The following is a 19,807-nucleotide window of genomic DNA, read 5'->3' as shown; positions in this document are numbered from 1 at the left end:
TTTATTTGTCTAGCTAGTGGCCTATTGATTTTATTAATTTTTCTAAAAATCAAGTTCCTGAATTTGTTAATGCTTTGAATGGTTTTTTGTGTCTCAATTTCCTTTAGTTCAGCTTTGATTTTGATTATTTCCTGTCTTGTGCTAGCTTTGGAGTTGATTTGTTCTTGACTCTCTAATTCTTTATCAGGTTGTTAATTTGAGATCATTATAACTTTTTGATGTAGGCCCTTAGTGCTATGAATTTCCATCTTAACATGCTTAGCTGTGTGCCAGAGATTATAATATGTTGTATTTTTGTTCTTATTAGTTTTAAAGAACTTCTGGATTTCTGCTTCAATGTTCTTATTTACCAAAAACTCATTAAGGAGCATGTTGTTTAATTTCCATGTAATTATGTGGTTTTGAGAAATTTTCTTAGTCTTGAGGTCTATTTTTATTGTTCTATTATCCAGTAGTATTTTTCCTATGACTTCGGTTTTTTGAATTGTCTGAGGATTGTTTTATGTTTGATTATGTGGTTAATTTTAGAGTATGTGCCACCTGGCAATAAGAAAAACTTGTATTCTTTTGTTTTGGGGTAGGAGTTCTGCAGAGGTTTATCAGATCTATTTGATACAATATTAAGTTCAGGTTTTGAGTATCTTTGTTAATTTCCTGCTTTGATGATCTGTCAAACACTGTCAGTCGAGTGTTTAAGTCTCCCACTATTATTATGTGGGAGTTCACATCTCATTGTAGGTCTCTAAGAAGTTGTTTTATGAATCTGGGTGCTCCAGTGTTGGGTGTATATATATTTAGGATAATTGTGTCTTCTTGTTGAATTGAACTCTTTACCACTATATAATGTTCTTCTTTGTCGTTTTTTATCTTTGTTGGCTTAAAGTCTATTTTACCTGAAATTAGGATTGCAACCTCTGCTTTTTTCTGTTCTCCATTCACTTGGTAGATTTTCCTCCACCCCCTCATTTTCAGTGTATGAGTGTCATTACATGTGAAATGGTCTTTTGAAGATAGCATACTCCTTTGGTGTAGGTTTTTTAAACAGCTTGCCACTCTGTGCCTTTTAACTGGGGCTAAATGTTAGTATTGAGTTTGCCACTCTGTGACTTTTAACTGGGGCAGTTAGTCCATTTACATTCAAGAATAGTATTTATAGTGTCACTGGTTTGTGTGTTTAAGTGTGATTTTGTGTTAGCTTTCCTTTCTATATTTAGTGCTTCTTTCAGGATCTTTTGTACGTCAGGTCTGGTGATAATGAATTTCGTCAATATTTGTTTTATCTGAAAAGAATCTTATTTCTGATTTACTTAGGAAGCTTGGTTTTGCTGCACATGAAGTTCTTGGTTGAAAATGTTTTCTTCTAAGAATGTTGAATATAGGCCCCCAATCTCTTCTGGCTTTCAGGGTTTCAGCTGAGAGGTCCACTCTTAGTCTGATGGGGATAACGTTGTAGCTAACTTGCCCTTTCTATCTGCCTTAGCATTCTTTCTTTCATTTTGACCTTGGAAAATCTGAAGGTTACATGTCTTGGAAATGATCTTCCTGTACAGAATCTTGTAAGAGTTGTCTGTATTTCCTGAATTTCAATGTTGGCCTCTCTAGCAAAGTTGGGGACATTTTTATGAATTATGTCCTGAAATATGTTTTCCACGTTGCTCGCTTTCTTCCCCTCCTTTTCAGGGATGCCAAAGATTCATAGACATTGCCTTTTTATATAACCACATACTTCTTGGAGGTTTTGCTCATTCCTTTTTTTTTTTTTTTTTCTTTTTTCTTTATTTTTGTCTGACTGTTCTATTTCATTTATATCAGTCTTCACTTTCTGAGATGCTTTCCTATGCATGGCATGGTCTACCTTGCTGCCAATACTTGTGATTGCATTGTGAAATTCTTGTATTGTGTTTTTCAGCTCTGTCAGAACCTTTTTTATGCTGGCTTTTTCATCCTCAGCTGCTATGTTGCTATATTATGATTTTTATTTTGCTTGTGTTTTTCCATCCTCCTGAATCTCAATGCTCTTCACTCTTATTCATATTTTGAATTCTATTGCTGTCATTCTAGCCAGTTCAGCCTGGTGAAGAACTCTTGTTGGAGAACTGGTGCCATTATTCGGGGGACATGTGACACTAGCCATTTGAGTTACTAGAGTTCTCACATTGGTTCTTTCTGATTTCTGTGTGAGCACGTTCCTTTAACTGCAATGTAGATTGAGTACAGCTGACAGACTTCTTTTCTGGATGTCTTTACCAATTCGAGGCTTTGTGTGAGATCTTTATTTGAAGCTAATGTCTTGTCTCTGGTTTCAGTGGGGGTTATGTTAGTGAGGTATTTTTTGGTGTCGAAGCTTTGGTGTGTGATCCAGTAGGCGGCACTTAGAATTATTGGTCAGTTGTTTGACTCTTGCTCAGTTGTGTGGCTCCTTTATGTTTCCTCACAGTTGTAGCCATTTCCCCTCATAATGCTTTGAAAGTGTAGTTTTTTCTCCCCTTGAGTGCTGGCTATAGATCATAACTTGGCACTCCTGCGCTGTCCACTGCAGCTCTGGGGAAAACTCAGTGTTTATGTTCCTTCTCCAACTTGGAGACAGCAGAGGAAGAGACCTTCGTAGTGGTTGTGGTCAAGTGTTGTTTGCTTTCCTCCTGGGGACTCCAACCCCGAGAGGTACAGGACAGTAATAACTAAGTGCAATCAGCCCAGGACGGAGGGTCTGTGCTGTGTGCCCAAGACAGGAGTTCCGTGTTTGGTGATGAGTAGTGCGGTATTGCAGGGAAGATTGGGTGGGACCCATGGAAGGTAGACTGGCCTCCTTTCCTCGGGTCATGTACAACTTGTTGGAGGTGTGAATAGGGATAGCATCTTAAAGAAAAAATTTTCAACCAAGAACTTCATGTGCAGTCAAACTAAGCTTCCTAAGTAAATCAGAAATAAGATTATTTTCAGATAAAACTCCTTCATTAGCCTGAGGGTGGGAAGAGCAGTTCTGTTGCAGAGGCCATAGCAGAGAGGCTTTTAGTTGTCCCTGGAGGCTTTGAACAGGGCCTTGCCAAGTTGCTTCAGGTTTGGTATCTCTGGCACTGGGGGATGGCTCAAGACTCAGACATGGGGGACCTGCATGGTGAGGAGACATGGGAATGGGCACCCACGTAACAGTTCTGTCCCCTTTTCTGTAGGGCTACTACATTATGCTGGGACCTGCTGCAGTCCCTAGCCATCTCATATTTTCTAGTATCAGGAGGTATCTCCAGTGAAGGCTGAGAAACAGCAAAAGTGGTGACCTTACCCTCCCTCTGGGAGCTTTGTCCCAGGGAGATATGGGCCTGTTCAGGTCAAAGGCACCTGTAGGTGGTGGCTGGAGACTCTGGTTAGGAGATCTAACCCAGTGAAGAGAAACAGGTTTGGTGCCTACTTTAAAAAGCCATTGGGCCATATTTTGGTAAAGCAGCTGTGCTGTACTGGGGGTTCACTTCAGACCCTGGCTACCTCAGATACTCTGAATTCCAAAAGCTGGATTGGCCAAATTGCCCAAACAGCAAAGATAGTGCCCACCCCTCCCTCTTGGAACTCCATCACTGAAATAATTCAAATCTCTGTCAACTGGTACAGGGGTGGCACTATCTTTGCTGTTTGGGCAATTTGGCCAATCCAGCTTTTGGAATTCAGAGGGAGGGGTGGGCATTCAGAGGGAGGGGTAGGAGGCCCTACCCAGGAAAGATAAATAGGATTGGGAACCTGCTTTAAGAATCAGCCTGGCCGGGGATGCAAGCAAGATGGCCGAATAGGAACAACTCCAGTCTCCAGCTCCCAGTGTGAGTGACATAGAGGACGGGTAATTTCTGCATTTTCAACTGAGGTACCGGCTTCATCTCACTGGGGAGTGCCAGACAATTGGTGCTGGTCAGCTGGTACAGCCCGACCAGCTACAGCTGAAGCAGGGCGAGACATCACCTCATCTGGGAAGGACAAGGGGGAAAGGAATCCCTTTTCCTAGCCAAGGGAAACTGAGACACACAACACCTGGAAAATCGGGTAACTCACACCCTATTACTGCGCTTTACCAAGGGTCTTAGCAAACGGCACACCTGGAGATTATATCCCACACCTGGCCCAGAGGGTCCCACGCCCATGGAGCCTCCCTCATTGCTAGCACAGCAGTCTGAGATCTAACTGCAAGGCAGTAGCAAGGCTGGGGGAGGGGCGCCCGCCATTGCTGAGGCTTAAGTAGGTAAACAAAGCCTCTGTGAAGCTCGAACTGGGTGGAGCCCACCACAGCTCAAGGAGATCTGCCTGTCTCTGTAGACTCCACCTCTGGGTGGAGTCTGACAGCTGTCTGACAACTTTGAAGAGAGCAGTGGATTGCCCAGCATGGAGGTTGAGATCTGAGAACAGATAGACTGCCTGCTCAAGTGGGTCCCAGACCCCTGACCAGCCTAACTGGGAGACATCCCCCACTAGGTGCAGACCAACACCTCACACTTCACACGGTAGGGTACACCCCTGAGATGAAGCTTCCAGAGCAAGAATCAGACAGCAGCACTCGCTGTTCAGCAATATTCTATCTTCTGCAGCCTTTGCTGCTGAAACCCAGGCAAACAGTGTCTGGAGTGGACCTCAAGCAATCTCCAACAGACCTACAGCTGAGGGTCCTGACTGTTAGAAGGAAAACTAACAAACAGAAAGGACACCCACACCAAAACCCCATCAGTATGTCACCAGTATCAAAGACCAAAGGCAGATAAAACCACAAATATGGGGGAAAAGTAGGGCAGAAAAGCTGGAAATTCAAAAATTCAGAGCACATCTCCCCCTCCAAAGAAATGCAGCTCATCACCAGCAATGAATCAAAGCTGGATGGAGAATGACTTTGATGAGTTGGGATGAAAAAGCTTCAGTCGATCAAACTTCTTAGAGCTAAAGGAGGATCTACGTACCCAGCGCAAAGAAACTAAAAATCTTGAAAAAATAATGGAAGAATGGATAACTAGAATAATCAATGCAGAGAAGGCCATAAATAAACTGACAGCGATAAAAACCATGACACGAGAAATACGTGACAAATGCACAAGCTTCAGTAACCGACTCGATCAACGGGAAGAAAGAGTATCAATGATTTAAGATCAAATGAATGAAATGAAGTGAGAAGAGAAGTCTAGAGAAAAAAAAAGAAAAAGAAATGAACAAAGCCTCCAAGAAATATGGGATTATGTGAAAAGACCAAATCTATATCTGATTGGTGTGCCTGAAAGTGAGGGGGAAAATGGAACCAAGTTGGAAAACACTCTTCAGGATATCATCCAGGAGAAATTCCCCAACTTAGTAAGGCAGGCCAACATTCAAATTCAGGAAATACAAAGAATGCCACAAAGATACTCCTCAAGAAGAGCAACTCCAAGACACATAATTGCCAGATTCACCAAAGTTGAAATGAAGGAAAAAATCTTAAGGGCAGCCAGAGAGAAAGGTCGGGTTACCCACAAAGGGAAGCCCATCAGACTAACAGCAGATCTCTCGGCAGAAACTCTACAAGCCAGAAGAGAGTGGGGGCCAATATTCAACATTCTTAAAGAAAAGACTTTTCAACCCAGAATTTCATATCCAGCCAAACTAAGATTCATCAGTGAAGGAGAAATAAAATCCTTTACAGACAAGCAAATGCTTAGAGATTTTGTCACCACCAGCCCTGCCCTACAAGAGATCCTGAAGGAAGCACTCAACATGGAAAGGAACAACCGGTACCAGCCATTGCAAAAACATGCCAAAATGTAAAGACCATCGAGGCTACGAAGAAACTGCATCAACTAACGAGCAAAATAACCAGCTAATATCACAATGACAGGATCAAGTTCACACATAACAATATTAATCTTAAATGTAAATGGAATAAATGGTCCAATTAAAAGACTGGTAAATTGGATAAAGAGTCAAGACCCATCAGTTTGCTGTATTCAGGAGACCCATCTCACATGCAGAGACACACATAGGCTCAAAATAAAGGGATGGAGGAAGATCTACCAAGCAAATGGAGCACAAAAAAAAGCAGGGGTTGCAATCCTAGTTTCTGATAAAACAGACTTTAAACCATCAAAGATCAAAAGAGACAAAGAAGACCATTACATAATGGTAAAGGGATCAATTCAACAGGAAGAGCCAACTATCCTAAATATATATGCGCCCAATACAGGAGCACCCAGATTCATAAAGCAAGTCCTTAGAGACTTACAAAGAGACTTATACTCCCATACAATAAAAATGGGAGACTTCAACACCCCACTGTCAACATTAGACAGATCAACAAGACAGAAAGTTAACAAGGATATCCAGGTATTGAACTCAACTCTGCACCAAGCAGAAGTAGAGACATCTACAGAACTCTGCACCCCAAATCAACAGAATATACATTCTTCTCAGCACCACATCGCACTTATTCCAAAATTGACCACATAGTTGGAAGTAAAGCACTCCTCAGCAAATGTAAAAGAATACAAATTATAACAAACTGTCTCTCAGACCACAGTGCAATCAAACTAGAACTCAGGATTAAGAAACTCAATCAAAACCGCTCAACTACATAGAAACTGAACAACCTGCTCCTGAATGACTACTGGGTACATAACAAAATGAAGGCAGAAATAAAGATGTTCTTTGAAACCAATGAGAACAAAGATACAACATACCAGAATCTCTGGGACACATTTAAAGCAGTGTGTAGAGGGAAATTTATAGCACTAAATGCCCACATGAGAAAGCTGGATAGATCTAAAATTGACACCCTAACATCACAATTAAAATAACTAGAGAAGCAAGAGTAAACACATTCAAAAGGTAGCAGAAGGCAAGGAATAACTAAGATCAGAGCAGAACTGAAGGAGATAGAGACACAAAAAACCCTCCAAAAAATCAATGAATCCAGGAGTTGGTTTTTTGAAAAGATCAACAAAAATGATAGACCTCTAGCAAGACTAATAAAGAAGAAAAGAGAGAAGAATCAAATAGACGCAATTAAAAATGATAAAGGGGATATCACCACCGATACCACAGAAATACAAATTACCATCAGAGAATACTATAAACACCTCTACGCAAATAAACTACAAAACCTAGAAGAAATGGATAATTTCCTGTACACTTACACTCTTCCAAGACTAAACCAGGAAAAAGTTGACTCTCTGAATAGACCAATAGCAGGCTCTGAAATTGAGGCAGTAATTAATAGCCTACCAACCAAAAAAAGTCCAGAACCAGACGGATTCACAGCAGAATTCTACCGGAGATACAAGGAGGAGCTGGTACCATTCCTTCTGAAACTATTCCAATCAATAGAAAAAGAGGGAATCCTCTCTAACTCATTTTATGGGGCCAACATCATCCTGATACCAAAGCCTGGCAGAGACACAACAACAACAAAAAAAGAGAATTTTAGACCAATATCCCTGATAAACATCGATGCAAAAATCCTCAATAAAATACTGGCAAACTGAATCCAGCAGCACATCAAAAAGCTTATCCACCATGATCAAGTGGGCTTCATCCCTGGGATGCAAGGCTGGTTCAACATTCGCAAATCAATAAACATAATCCAGCATATAAACAGAACCAAAGACAAAAACCACACGATTATCTCAATAGATGCAGAAAAGGCTTTTGACAAAATTCAACTGCCCTTCATGCTAAAAACTCTCAATAAATTCAGTATTGATGGAACCTATCTCAAAATAATAAGAACTATTAACGACAAACCCACAGCCAGTATCATACTGAATGGGCAAAAACTGGAAGCATTCCTTCTGAAAACTGGCACAAGACAGGGATGCCCTCTCTCACCACTCCTATTCAACATAGTGTTGGAAATTCTGGCTAGGGCAATTGGGCAAGAGAAAGAAATCAAGGGTATTCAGTTAGGAAAAGAAGAAGTCAAATTGTCCGTGTTTGCAGATGATATGATTGTATATTTCAAAAATTCCATCATCTCACCCAAAATCTCCTTAAGCTGATAAGCAACTTCAGCAAAGTCTCAGGATACAAAATTAATTTGCAAAAATCACAAGCATTCTTATACACCAGTAATAGACAAACAGAGAGCCAAATCATGAATGAACTTCCATTCACAATTGCTTCAAAGAGAATAAAATACCCAGGAATCCAACTTACAAGGGATGTAAAGGACCTCTTCAAGGAGAACTACAAACCACTGCTCAGTGAAATAAAAGAGGACACAAACAAATGGAAGAACATACCATGCTCATGGATAGGAAGAATCAATATCGTGAAAATGGCCATACCGCCCAAGGTACTTTATAGATTCAATGCCATTCCCATCAAGCAACCAATGACTTTCTTCACAGAATTGGAAAAACCTGCTTTAAAGTTCATATGGAACCAAAAAAGAGCCTGTATCTCCAAGACAATCCTAAGTCAAAAGAACAAAGCTGGAGGCATCACGCCACCTGACTACAAGGCTACAGTATCCAAAACAGCATGGTACTGGTACCAAACCAGAGATATAGACCAATGGAACAGAACAGAGCCCTCAGAAATAATACCACACATCTACAGTCATCTGATCTTTGACAGACCTGAGAAAAACAAGAAATGGGGAAAGGATTCCTTATTTAATAAATGGTGCTGGGAAAATTGGCTAGCCATAAGCAAAAAGCTGAAACTGGATCCTTTCCTTACTCCTTATACGAAAATTAATTCAAGATGGATTAGAGAATTAAATGTTAGACCTAAAACCATAAAAACCCCAGAATAAAACCTAGGTAATACCATTCAAGACATAGGCATGGGCAAGGACTTCATGTCTAAAACACCAAAAACAATGACAACAAAAGCCAAAATTGACAAATGGGATCTAATTAAACTAAAGAACTTCTGCACAGCAAAAGAAACTACCATCAGAGTGAACAGGCAACCTACAGAATGGGAGAAAATTTTTGCAGTCTACTCATCTGACAAAGGGCTAATATCCAGAACCTACAAAGAACTCAAACAAATTTATGAGAAAAAAACAAACAACCCTATCAAAAAGTGGGCAAAGGATATGAACAGACATTTCTCAAAAGAAGACATGCATACAGCCAACAGACACATGGAAAAATGCTCGTCATCACTGGCTATCAGAGAAATGCAAATCAAAACCACAATGAGATACGATCTCACACCAGTTAGAATGGCAATCATTAAAAGTCAGGAAACAACAGGTGCTGGAGAGGATGTGGAGAAATAGGAACACTTTTACACTGTTGGTGGGATTGTTAACTAGTTCAACCATTATGGAAAACAGTATGGCAATTCCTCAAGGATCTAGAAACTAGAAGTACCATATGACCCAGCCATCCCATTACTGGGTATATACCCAAAGGATTATAAATCATGCTGCTATAAAGACACATGCATTTGTATGTTCATTGTGGCACTATTCACAATAGCAAAGACTTGGAATCAACCCAAATGTCCATCAGTAAGAGACTGGATTAAGAAAATGTGGCACATATACACCATGGAATACAATGCAGCCATAAAAAAGGATGAGTTTGTGTCCTTTGTAGGGACATGGATGCAGCTGGAAACCATCATTCTCAGCAAACTATGGCAAGAACAGAAAACCAATCACTGCATGTTCTCACTCATAGGTGGGAATTGAACAATGAGATCACTTGGACTCGGGAAGGGGAACATCACACACCGGGGCCTATTATGGGGAGGGGGAAGGCAGGAGGGATGGCATTGGGAGTTATACCTGATGTAAATGATGAATTGATGGGAGCTGACAAGTTGATGGGTGCAGCACACCAACATGGCACAAGTATACATATGTAACAAACCTGCACGTTGTGCACATGTACCCTAGAACTTAAAGTATAATAAAAAAGAAAAAAAAAAAAAAGAATCAGCCTGTGCATATTTTGGTAGAGCTGTTATGCTATGTTGAGGGATCCCATCTGCTCCTGGTTGGCCTGGACTCTCCAATGGCTGAAGGCTGAAATGGCTATGTTGCCCAAAGAGCAAAGATGATGGCTTGCCCCTCCATCTGGGAGCGCTATCCCATGGAGAATTCAAATGTTTGTTGGCTGGAGAACACCAGCAGGGGTGGCTACGGACCCCAGTTGGGAGGTCCCGCCCAGTGAGGAGGAACGCGATCCAGCACCCTCTTAAAGCAACAATCCGGCCACATTTTGATAGAGCAGCTAGCTGTGTGCCGGGGGATCCCTTTCATCGCTAGTCGGTTCAGACAATCCAAAGCCTGACGGCTGCAGTAGCTAAGCTGCTGGAGCAGCAATGATGGTGGCCCACCCCTCACCCCAGGAGCACCTTCTTAAGGAGGTACAATGTTGCTATTGGTGGCGGGCAGGAATTCCAAGCCAATGGATCTTACCCTGTCTGGTGCTAAGGAAGTGGGGCCAGCAGGTTGTCTCTGCTCAGCCCGCTGGATTCAGCCTCTTTCCTAGGGGTATTTACAGGCAGGCAACTAGCCTCCCACTTTGCAGGAGCTACAGTTACTTTTGCCAGATAGCCCCGGTATCTAAGGCTTCAGGGTTTCCGTGTGTGCCTGAGTGGCTGCTCTGCAGAAACTCCATGTAGCTCTGTCGGACTGAAAGCCCTGTTGGAGTGGGTTCACAAAAAGATCTCCTGACCCAAGAGTTGCAAAGATTCATGGGAGAAACATGGTTTCCCAGGGTCACACATTCACTCACCACTTTTCTGAGCAGAATAGGTTCCCCTAGCTCTATATTGCTCCTGGGCAGGCCTTCATCCTGTCTGGGTTTTCTTCAAGTTGTTCTCTTGATTAGTCCCAGTGTGAGTACCTGGATGTTTCAGTTGAAGGTGTATTTACTCCCCTCTTTCATTCCTTTCCACGTAAACCATGCACACTAGCTGCTTCTAGTCAGCCATCTTGGTCATCCCCATCCCTCTTTTATTTCTTTTTTTGTTTGTTTGTTTCTTCAGAAACATAGGTCTCACTATGTGCCCAGGCAGGCCTCAAACTCCCAGGGTCAAGCAATCCTCCTGCGTCAGCCTGCAAAAGCCTGCAGGTGTGAGCCATCGCTCCTGGACAAGTATAATGAATGCACACAGAGACTGAGGATTCCCTGCAATTAGTACATTAGACTAGATGCAAAGAAATACTCAGAGCATTAAGGGATATCATATTTCTCCAGAAACATCACCTCACCTTTGTGTCCAGATGGAAGACTGGATGACACAATAGGAGACAAAAAAGTCCTCATATTGTCCTTAACCATGCCTGGTTCAGTACTTCACTAATTCCTTAAAAAAAAAAAAAAAAAAGATTATAAATTAACAGCCAAATTTAGTATGTTTGTTTCTTTGTAGGTATTTAGTATAAGGAAGTAATTACAATAACCTTACTCTTTAATATATGCTTAACATTTGTCAAATGAGTCATTCACTATCATCATTAAAATACAAAGTTAACATAATTCCTTTAGAGCGACCAAATTGATAATTATAATGGTAAAATTTAATTGTGTAGTGAGGGCAAAAAAGATAAAACATTCACCCTTAAAGAGTGGTACCCGCATTAGGTATCTGGTCAAATGTATGTAGTTATTTCACAAGTTACCTCAGAACAAATCAAGAGACTTTGGTATAAGGCCAAATGCAAGGTAGGGCTGACATTTTTGTACACATCCCTAGCCTCTTACTAATGACCTCTTCTCCCCACTTAAGTTCCTATTTATGTATTTTTCAAAACAAGAAGACATCTGTCATTGATTTCACAATCGTTACCTCTCATACTAGCTTTTGCATTTTAAACTTTTGTCTGAAATAACAGAATAAAAGCCTTTGTGCCCTGCTTTAGGAATTGCATGAATCAGGAAAATATGTGTGATAAAATTGAATAGAGTTTATTGACACAATGCTTCTGCAATGTTATAGAAACCCCAAAATTACATTTACCTTAGTAGTTTTAGGGCACTTAAAAGTGAGGTGAGCTCTGAAGGGATAGTACTTTCTCAGTTGCATACTTTGTAGACACAGCAGAATCATAAATTACTGCAACTTTACTGCTGCTACTGCTGCCACTATTACTATCATTCCATTGCCAGACGACCATGCCCTACGAGCTTCCAAGTGACTTTGAATGTCCCCTAGTACTACTACCTCCTTAACACTCTAACCTCAAATCCTGAAATGTGCCCAGTCTTAGCACAACCTGCCTGCAGCGTGACATTTTAATGTATGCTCCTTTACTTTGTGCTCTTTTGCTTCTTCCACTGAAGCTTTATCATATGGTCTAAAAGCCACTCTTTACCTCTTTTCTTTCTTTCTTTTTTTTTTTATTTTTATTTTCCAGAGACTGAGTCTAGCTCTGTCTCTCAGGCTGGAGTGCAGTGGCGCGATCTTGGCTCACCGCAACCTCCGCTTCCCAAGTTCAAGCTATTCTCCTGCCTCAGCCTCCTGAGTGGCTGGGATTACAGGCATGTGCTATCACACCTGGCTAACTTTTGAATTTTTAGTAGAGATTGGGTTTCACCATATTGGCCAGGCTGGTCTTGATCTCCTGACCTCAGGTGATATGCCCACCTCAGCCTCCCAAAGTGCTCGGATTACAGGCATGAGCCACCTCGCCTGGCCCTATTTTTATCTTAAAGGTAGAGTCACTCAGTAAGATGTCATTGGCTTTAGAATAAGACAGATCTGAATTTGCATCCAAATTAAACAATGTTAATAATAGCCAACTGAATTTGAGTGTAACTTGATTCTAAAACTTGATAGTCTGTTCTATAAAATAACAAAAATTAATATATTGAAATAAATTTGCAAATATTACAAATAAGATGGCTAAATACAGTGACACATCATTTTTAATAAATGGTAGATATTTAGATCCAACTCAAATTCTAACTCCTACAATGAGGCAGCCCCTGTTCAAATCTTCTATTTTTTTAATGAACTTCTTTGAACTGATAGACAAGGTAATACAATCCTTTAGGATAATTGTTATTTAATTGTCTCATGTGAATTATGTGGGTCTTACCAATTTAAATGTAAATTTGTCTGTCAGGGACCATTTGTATTTCTGGAAATAAAAAAAAAATAAACACTGTTGAGTGTTCTGGAAATAAATATTAAAGACTGTCAGATGATAAGTGTTTCAGGGTAGTCATTTAGGCAATGGGAGAATTCTAAATGCATAAGGATAAAATGGATCTTTGATTAGGGTGCTAAAGATGGGAAAATAGGAGTTAGAATAATTGAGATATAAAGACAAGAGCTTGATAACAGATGAAAGTCTGTTTCTATTTACTAACATCTGGCTACAAGCTCATAATGAGGTCACATAGTAAACCAACCTGGTTGTAAGCCACCAATCTACTTATGTGAATTCTGTTAATGACTGTTAAGTATGAGGATCGTGATTGATCCCAGAATTTGAGGCCAAGTTAAATATGCATGCATTGTCTGAATGTTGACCTGTGCAGCTACCATACATTGAACACAGGAAACCAGTCAGGCTAAAATATAAAGGAGGCATAGGGATAGACTTCAGAAACAGCAGGTTTGTATGAAATTGGACAATCTTCCAAGACCAGTGCTCAATAAGTAGCAAAAAGTTTAAAAAATAATATCAGAAAACAAAATAACTAATTGAAAATGCATGACCATTGTGAAATTATAAGCTTTAAGAAGAGGGTGGAAGGAGTATAGAGAAGTACATTTTATGTAATTAGGAATTTATAAACAGGATGGGTAGGATGAAAATGACTTCAACAGTGAAGGCCTTCTGCTAAGACTTGTGCTATAGCAAGGATTGAATTCAAATCCTGCAAAAAGGATTTTTTTAAACTCCAAATATTCTAGACATGGAAAAAAAATTACCGTGTTCAAAATACCCAAATTAGACTGGCAATATGCTTATCAGCCTACTGAGGAACTTACTTTCAATCTGATTATTGTGTTAATCAAAATATGGGTAAAATTAAGACATGTTCCATGGTACAAGGATATAGAAAGATACCATTTTTTTTCTTGAGTATTTTGAGGATGCCCTCTGGCTAAGAGAAGACATTCATCAAGAAAGAAAGATTGGATCCAGGAAGCAGTGGAACCAAGCTGAAAACCTTCTGCTTCACAGCTATATTGTAGGTTTAGAGATCAAATGGTCAAGACTGAAACAAGAGGAAGAAAGACTCTAGAATGGGAATTATTTGGGAAAGAAAGATGCCATAAAATAGTATAATGAGGACAATGGGAAAACTTCAGGGTAAAATAAACACATATAATAGATTAAATTTACAAGAGCAATTATATATTCTGAGAAAAATAAAAAACTTTATCAAAGTTATGACTCAAATGTGAAATGTACCCAGGGTAATGCTGGGGAATATTTTCACTTCTAAAATCACTTATTTCCAGTCAACCCTTGGCTTCCCCTACCACTATATAATTTTTAACTCATTTATTCAAGAAGAATATGGATACAGTTGAGAGAAGGACTTATTGCACTAAATTGTAGGATTTATTGCACTCAATTGCTTCTCAAGTTATACATTTATTTTCAAAGAATCATTTGAAATCTCATGTTTTTCAAAGCAGAGGAGGACTTTCAAAATTCAAGATATTCTGAGAAAGGCAAGTTTGGAATAACTTGAAGTGTGAAGAGATCTGTGACCTTCTTTTTAGTAAAATAACTGCAACTGTTTAAAATAGTTTTAAAAACAAACAAACATTTATTGCAACGTTCCTAAGGACATACCCCGAATACGGAGATGATTATTCAAGAGAAACCTACCAAATCTTCATAGGAACAGCAACTTCTTTCATTTGAGCCATAATCCCCTCACTCTTTTCCCTTCTTCCCAAATCAGTGATATGGGTGCTCTGCTGCAGCCAAGAAAACAGTTTTCCTCTCTACCAATTCCCAGTTTAGGGCTACAAAATCTTCCCCAGAAGAGACAAGCTGCCACCATATATCAAAACCTCACCTCTATCTCGCAGGAATGCTATCCAAGCAAGAGAGGCTGAAAAATCTTAGATTCCCTTCCTCAGTTCACCCTCCTCTCATAGGACAGAAGTTCTGCTGAGAATCCTAGGCCCCAGGACCTCTTACCTCAGCTCACTCATAAGGTGGAAGTTCCACACAAGGAGAAGGAAACCCAAAAGACCTAAGGCCATCTTTCCTGACTAGTAACTCACTTATACAGCAACATTACCCCTCAAAGAAAAGTTAGCAACTGTCCCCACTCCATCTCTAGCCAATAAGAGATGAAATGACACTTAATTTCATTAGCAATTAGGAAGATGCAAAACACAATGAAATAGTACTTCCCCCTCATTTGATTGGGTACAGAAAAAGGAAGCTATAACAAGCATTGTTGAGATGTGGAGAAAATAGAAGCCTATAAATTGCTGATGGGGATGTAAAGGTGTGCAGCTCCTTTAGAAAACAGTTTGGCAGTTCATCAAATGTTAAACGTGAGACAACCATGTGACCCAGAAATTTCACTTCTAGGTATATACTCAATAAATAAAAACACATATCCATGTAAAAATTTGCACATGATAATTTACGGTGCCATTTTTACAGTAGCCAAAGATTGGAAGTGAGCAAAATGTTCATCAACCTCTGAATGAATAAATAAAATGTGATATATTCATACATTGGAATATTATTTTGAAATAAAAAATGGATTATGAATACGTGCTACAACATGGGTGAGCCTTGAAAACATGATGCTACATAAAATAAACCAGTCAGAAAACATCACAGATTGCATAATTTAATTTGCACGATATTTCCAGAGTTAGCAAATCTATGGAGACGGAAAGTAGACTAGTGGTAGCTTAAGGGGCTTGTGAGTTAGGGATCTGGGGAGTAATTGCTGATTCTTATATAGTTTTTGTTTGTTTGTTTGTTTGTTTGTTTTTTGGTAGATTAATGAAAATGTTCTCAAATGACTGTGATCATAATAGTTACAAAAATTCTCTGCTTAAGCACGCCTTAGTCAGTCTCCTGAAACTTCCCCTAGGTCCACTTATTTACTTTCTTATAAAATTCAGTTTTTGCAAAGAACTCAGCTAAGTCAATTCAACAAAGACCTCTTCATCCTCAACATCTAATTATCCTAGATATTTGATCAGGCTCTTCATCCTCCAGCTTCCCCCAGGGAATATCTGATTGCCCTGGCCTGTCTTCACCAAGAATCTTTTTAGGTGAATTTAGCCAGAATCACCCTTACTCCTGAGATATCCTATTGCAAATTTCCATTCACCATCCCCCACCTTTCTCCTTGGCTATATAAATCCTCATTTACCCACACTGTAGTCACAGTTGAGCTCTGTCATTCTGTCCCACAGTGAGAAATTCATTGTAGTGGTCTTTATATCTATTGTTATGTTCCTTAATACAGTCTTCCTTAGTGCTTTAACAAGCATCATGAAATAATCATTTCTTTTATAATAGCACAACTCTATGAATATAATAAAAATTGAACTATATCGTGTAAATGCATGGATTGTGCAAAATGTGACTAATATCTAAATTGTCAAAACTTATTTATTTATTTATTTTTAGATGGAGGCTCACTCTGTCACCCAGACTGGAGTGCAGTGGGGTGATCTCCACTCCCTGCAATCTCCACCTCCCGGGTTCAAGTGATTCTCTTGTCTCAACCTCCCGTGTGGCTGGCTGGGATTAGAGGCATACAGCACTACACCTGGCTAATGTTTTGTGTTTTTAGTAGAGATGGCGTTTCACCATGTTGGCCCGGCTTGTCTCAAACTCCTGACCTCAAGTGATCCGCCCACCTCAGTCTTCCAAAGTGCTAGGATTACAGGCGTGAGCCAACGCATCTGGCCAAAATTTAAATTTTTTATCTTTAAATATCAAGAACAAAACTTTAAGGTGTATGTACAGATTATAACTTTAAGCTTGGATATGTAAACATACTTTTTTATTTAGAAAAAAATAATATTAACATATGTAGAGGGCACAAGTGTAGATTTCTTATGTGCATATATTGGGGTAGTGGTGAAATCTGGGCTTTTAGAACTCATGACCTGAATAGTGAACTTTGTACCTAATAGGTTATGTTTAAACTCTCACCTGCCTCCCACCTTCCTCATTTTGTATACTCCAATGTCTATTATTCTACTCTGTATGTCTGTGTGTACTCATTATTTAACTCCCACTTATAAGTGAGAACATATGGTATTGACTTTATATTTCTGAGTTATTTCACTTAGAATAATGGTTTGTAGTTCTATCCATGTTGCTGCAAAACAAAAACAAAAACAAAACATGATTTCATTTTTTGTTATGGCTGAGTAGTATTTCATAGTGTATATATACATTTTCTTCAACCGATCCTCTATTGATGGAAACTTAACACTGATTCCATACCTTTACTATTTGAGTAGTGCTGCAGTACACATGCAAGTGCAGGTATCTTTTTGACATAATGATTTCTTTTTCTTAGGTAAATAGCCGGTAGCGGAATTGCTGGTTAAAATGGTAGTGAGTTCGAGATCAGCCTGGCCAACATGATGAAACCCCGTCTCTACTAAAAATAAATTACCCAGGCATGGTGGCACGCACCTGTAATCCCAGCTACTCAGGAGGCTGAGACAGGAGAATCACTTGAACCCAGGAAGCAGAGGTTGCAGTGAGCTGAGATCATGCCACTGCACTCCAGCCTGGGCAACAAAGAGGGAAACTCCATCTCAAAAGAAAAAAAAAAGTAGTCCGATTTTTAATTCTTTGATAATTCTACCTATTGTTTTTCATAAAAGTTGCACTAATTTATATTCCTACCAACAGTGTATAAGTATTCCCTTGTCTTTACATCCTTGCCAACATCTATTGTGGTTAAACACTTTAATGATAGCCATTCTGATTGGTGTAAGATGGTGTCTTATTATGGTTTTATTCATACTTTGATGACGTGATGTTGAACATGTTTTCAGGTTTCTTAACTGCTTATATGTCTTCCTTTAAAAAATGTTCATTGCCCACTTTTTCTTTTCTTTCTTTCTTTTTTTTTTTTTTTTTTTTTTGAGATGGAGTCTCGCTCTGTCACCCAGGCTGGAGCGCAGTGGCCGGATCTCAGGTCACTGCAAGCTCCGCCTCCCGGGTTCAGGCCATTCTCCTGCCTCAGCCTCCCAAGTAGCTGGGACTACAGACACCCGCCACCTCGCCCGGCTAGTTTTTTGTATTTTTTAGTAGAGACGGGGTTTCACCGTGTTAGCCAGGATAGTCTCGATCTCCTGACCTCGTGATCCGCCCGTCTCGGCCTCCCAAAGTGCTGGGATTACAGACTTGAGCCACCGCGCCCGGCATTTGCCCACATTTTAATGGGCTTCTTTTTTTGTTGAGTTATTTGAGTTCCTTGCAGATTCTAAATACTAGATGCATAGCCTGCAAATATTTTTCCCATTCTGTAGATTGTCTCTACTCTGTTGATGGTCTGTTTTTCTGTGCAGAAGTTTTTTAGTTTAAGTCCATTTGTCTATTTTTGGTTTTGTTGCATGTGCTTTTGAGGACTTGATCATAAATTATTTGTCTAGCGTAATGTCTAGAAGACATTTTCCTTGGTTTTCTTTTTAGGATTTTTATAGTTTCATGTCTTATATTTAAGTCATTAATATGACTTAAGTGAAAGATATTGGTCTAGTTTCACTCTTCTGCATTTGGCTATCCAATTTTTCCAGTACCACTTACTGAATGTTGTGTCATTTTTCCATTCTGTATTTTGGTCAACTTTGTCAACGATCAGTTGGTTATAGATATGTGGCTTTATTTGTGGGTTCTCTATTCTGTTTCATTGATCTATGTGTCTATTTTTATACTAGTACCACACTGTTTTGATTATTTGTAGTAATTTACTTGAAGTTACTTGTAATATAATTTAAACTCAAGTAATGTGATGACCCCAGTTTTATTACTTTTGCTTAGGATTTCCTTGGCTATTTGGGATCTTTCCTGTTTCCATATGAAGTTAAGATTATTTTTCCAAATTATGTAAAAAATGGCATTACTATTTTGATAGAGATTGTATTGAATGTGTAGGATGCTTTGGGCAGGATAGTCATTTTAACAATATTAATTCTTCCAACACATGAGTGTGGGAGGTTTTCTATTTTTGTATTTCATATACCATTTGTTTCATTAGTGTTTTGTAGTTATTCTTATAAAGGTCTTTCATCTCCTTTGTTAAATATATTCCCAGGCATTTTTTTAGGTAGCTATTGTAAATGAGGTTGCTTTCTTGTTTGGATCTTTGGCTAGATTGTTATTAATGTATAGAAACATTAATAATTACTGTAAGTTAATTTTGTATCCTGAAACTTCACTAATTCATTTATCAAATCGAAGAGTCTTTTTGGTGGAGTCTTTTGGGTTTTTGAGATGTAAGATCATATTATCCATGATCAAATATCATTTGACTTTCTCTTTTCCAATTTGGATACTTTTTTTAATCCTTAATTTCATTGAATGTTTTTTCTACATCTATTGGGTGGATCATATTATTTATATTTTTAAGTCTGTTGTTGTGATGTATCGATTGTTCATGTTAAACTGTCTTTGCATTCCTGGGGTACATCCCACCTAATCATGGTATTTCATCTTTTTGACACACTGCTGGATTTCATTTGCTAGTATTTTGTTGAGGATCTTTGCAACTATGTTCATAAAAGGTGTTGGTGTGTAGTTTTCGTGTTTTGTTGTTGTATCCTTTTTTGTCTGGTTTTGGTATCAGATGATACTGGCCTCATATAATTAGCTAGAAAAAAATTATTTCCACCTTAATTTTTAGAATAGTTTTAGAATAATTGTTATTAGTTC

The 19,807-nt window shown here is 39.2% G+C and overlaps 1 long non-coding RNA gene across 1 annotated transcript in view; it reads right to left on the bottom strand.

Annotated features, from left to right (window-relative positions):
- Positions 1-13,050, bottom strand: part of LOC105483555 (uncharacterized) — a 68,125-nt gene extending 55,075 nt beyond the window's left edge. Inside the window, exons 1-2 of the long non-coding RNA XR_988393.2 lie at positions 13,001-13,050; positions 11,171-11,265 (exon numbers count right to left, since the gene is read on the bottom strand). This is a non-coding gene — a long non-coding RNA (uncharacterized lncRNA). The remainder of the gene's footprint in view (positions 1-11,170; positions 11,266-13,000) is intronic.
- Between the last annotated feature and the right edge of the window lie 6,757 nt (positions 13,051-19,807).

The sequence above is a fragment of the Macaca nemestrina genome, chromosome 8 (genome assembly GCF_043159975.1).
Source record: "Macaca nemestrina isolate mMacNem1 chromosome 8, mMacNem.hap1, whole genome shotgun sequence".
In the NCBI taxonomy this organism is placed as follows: Eukaryota; Metazoa; Chordata; class Mammalia; order Primates; family Cercopithecidae; genus Macaca; species Macaca nemestrina.
The sequence above is the reverse complement of the archived record's forward strand: the minus strand, read 5'-3'. Positions and strand labels throughout refer to the sequence as shown.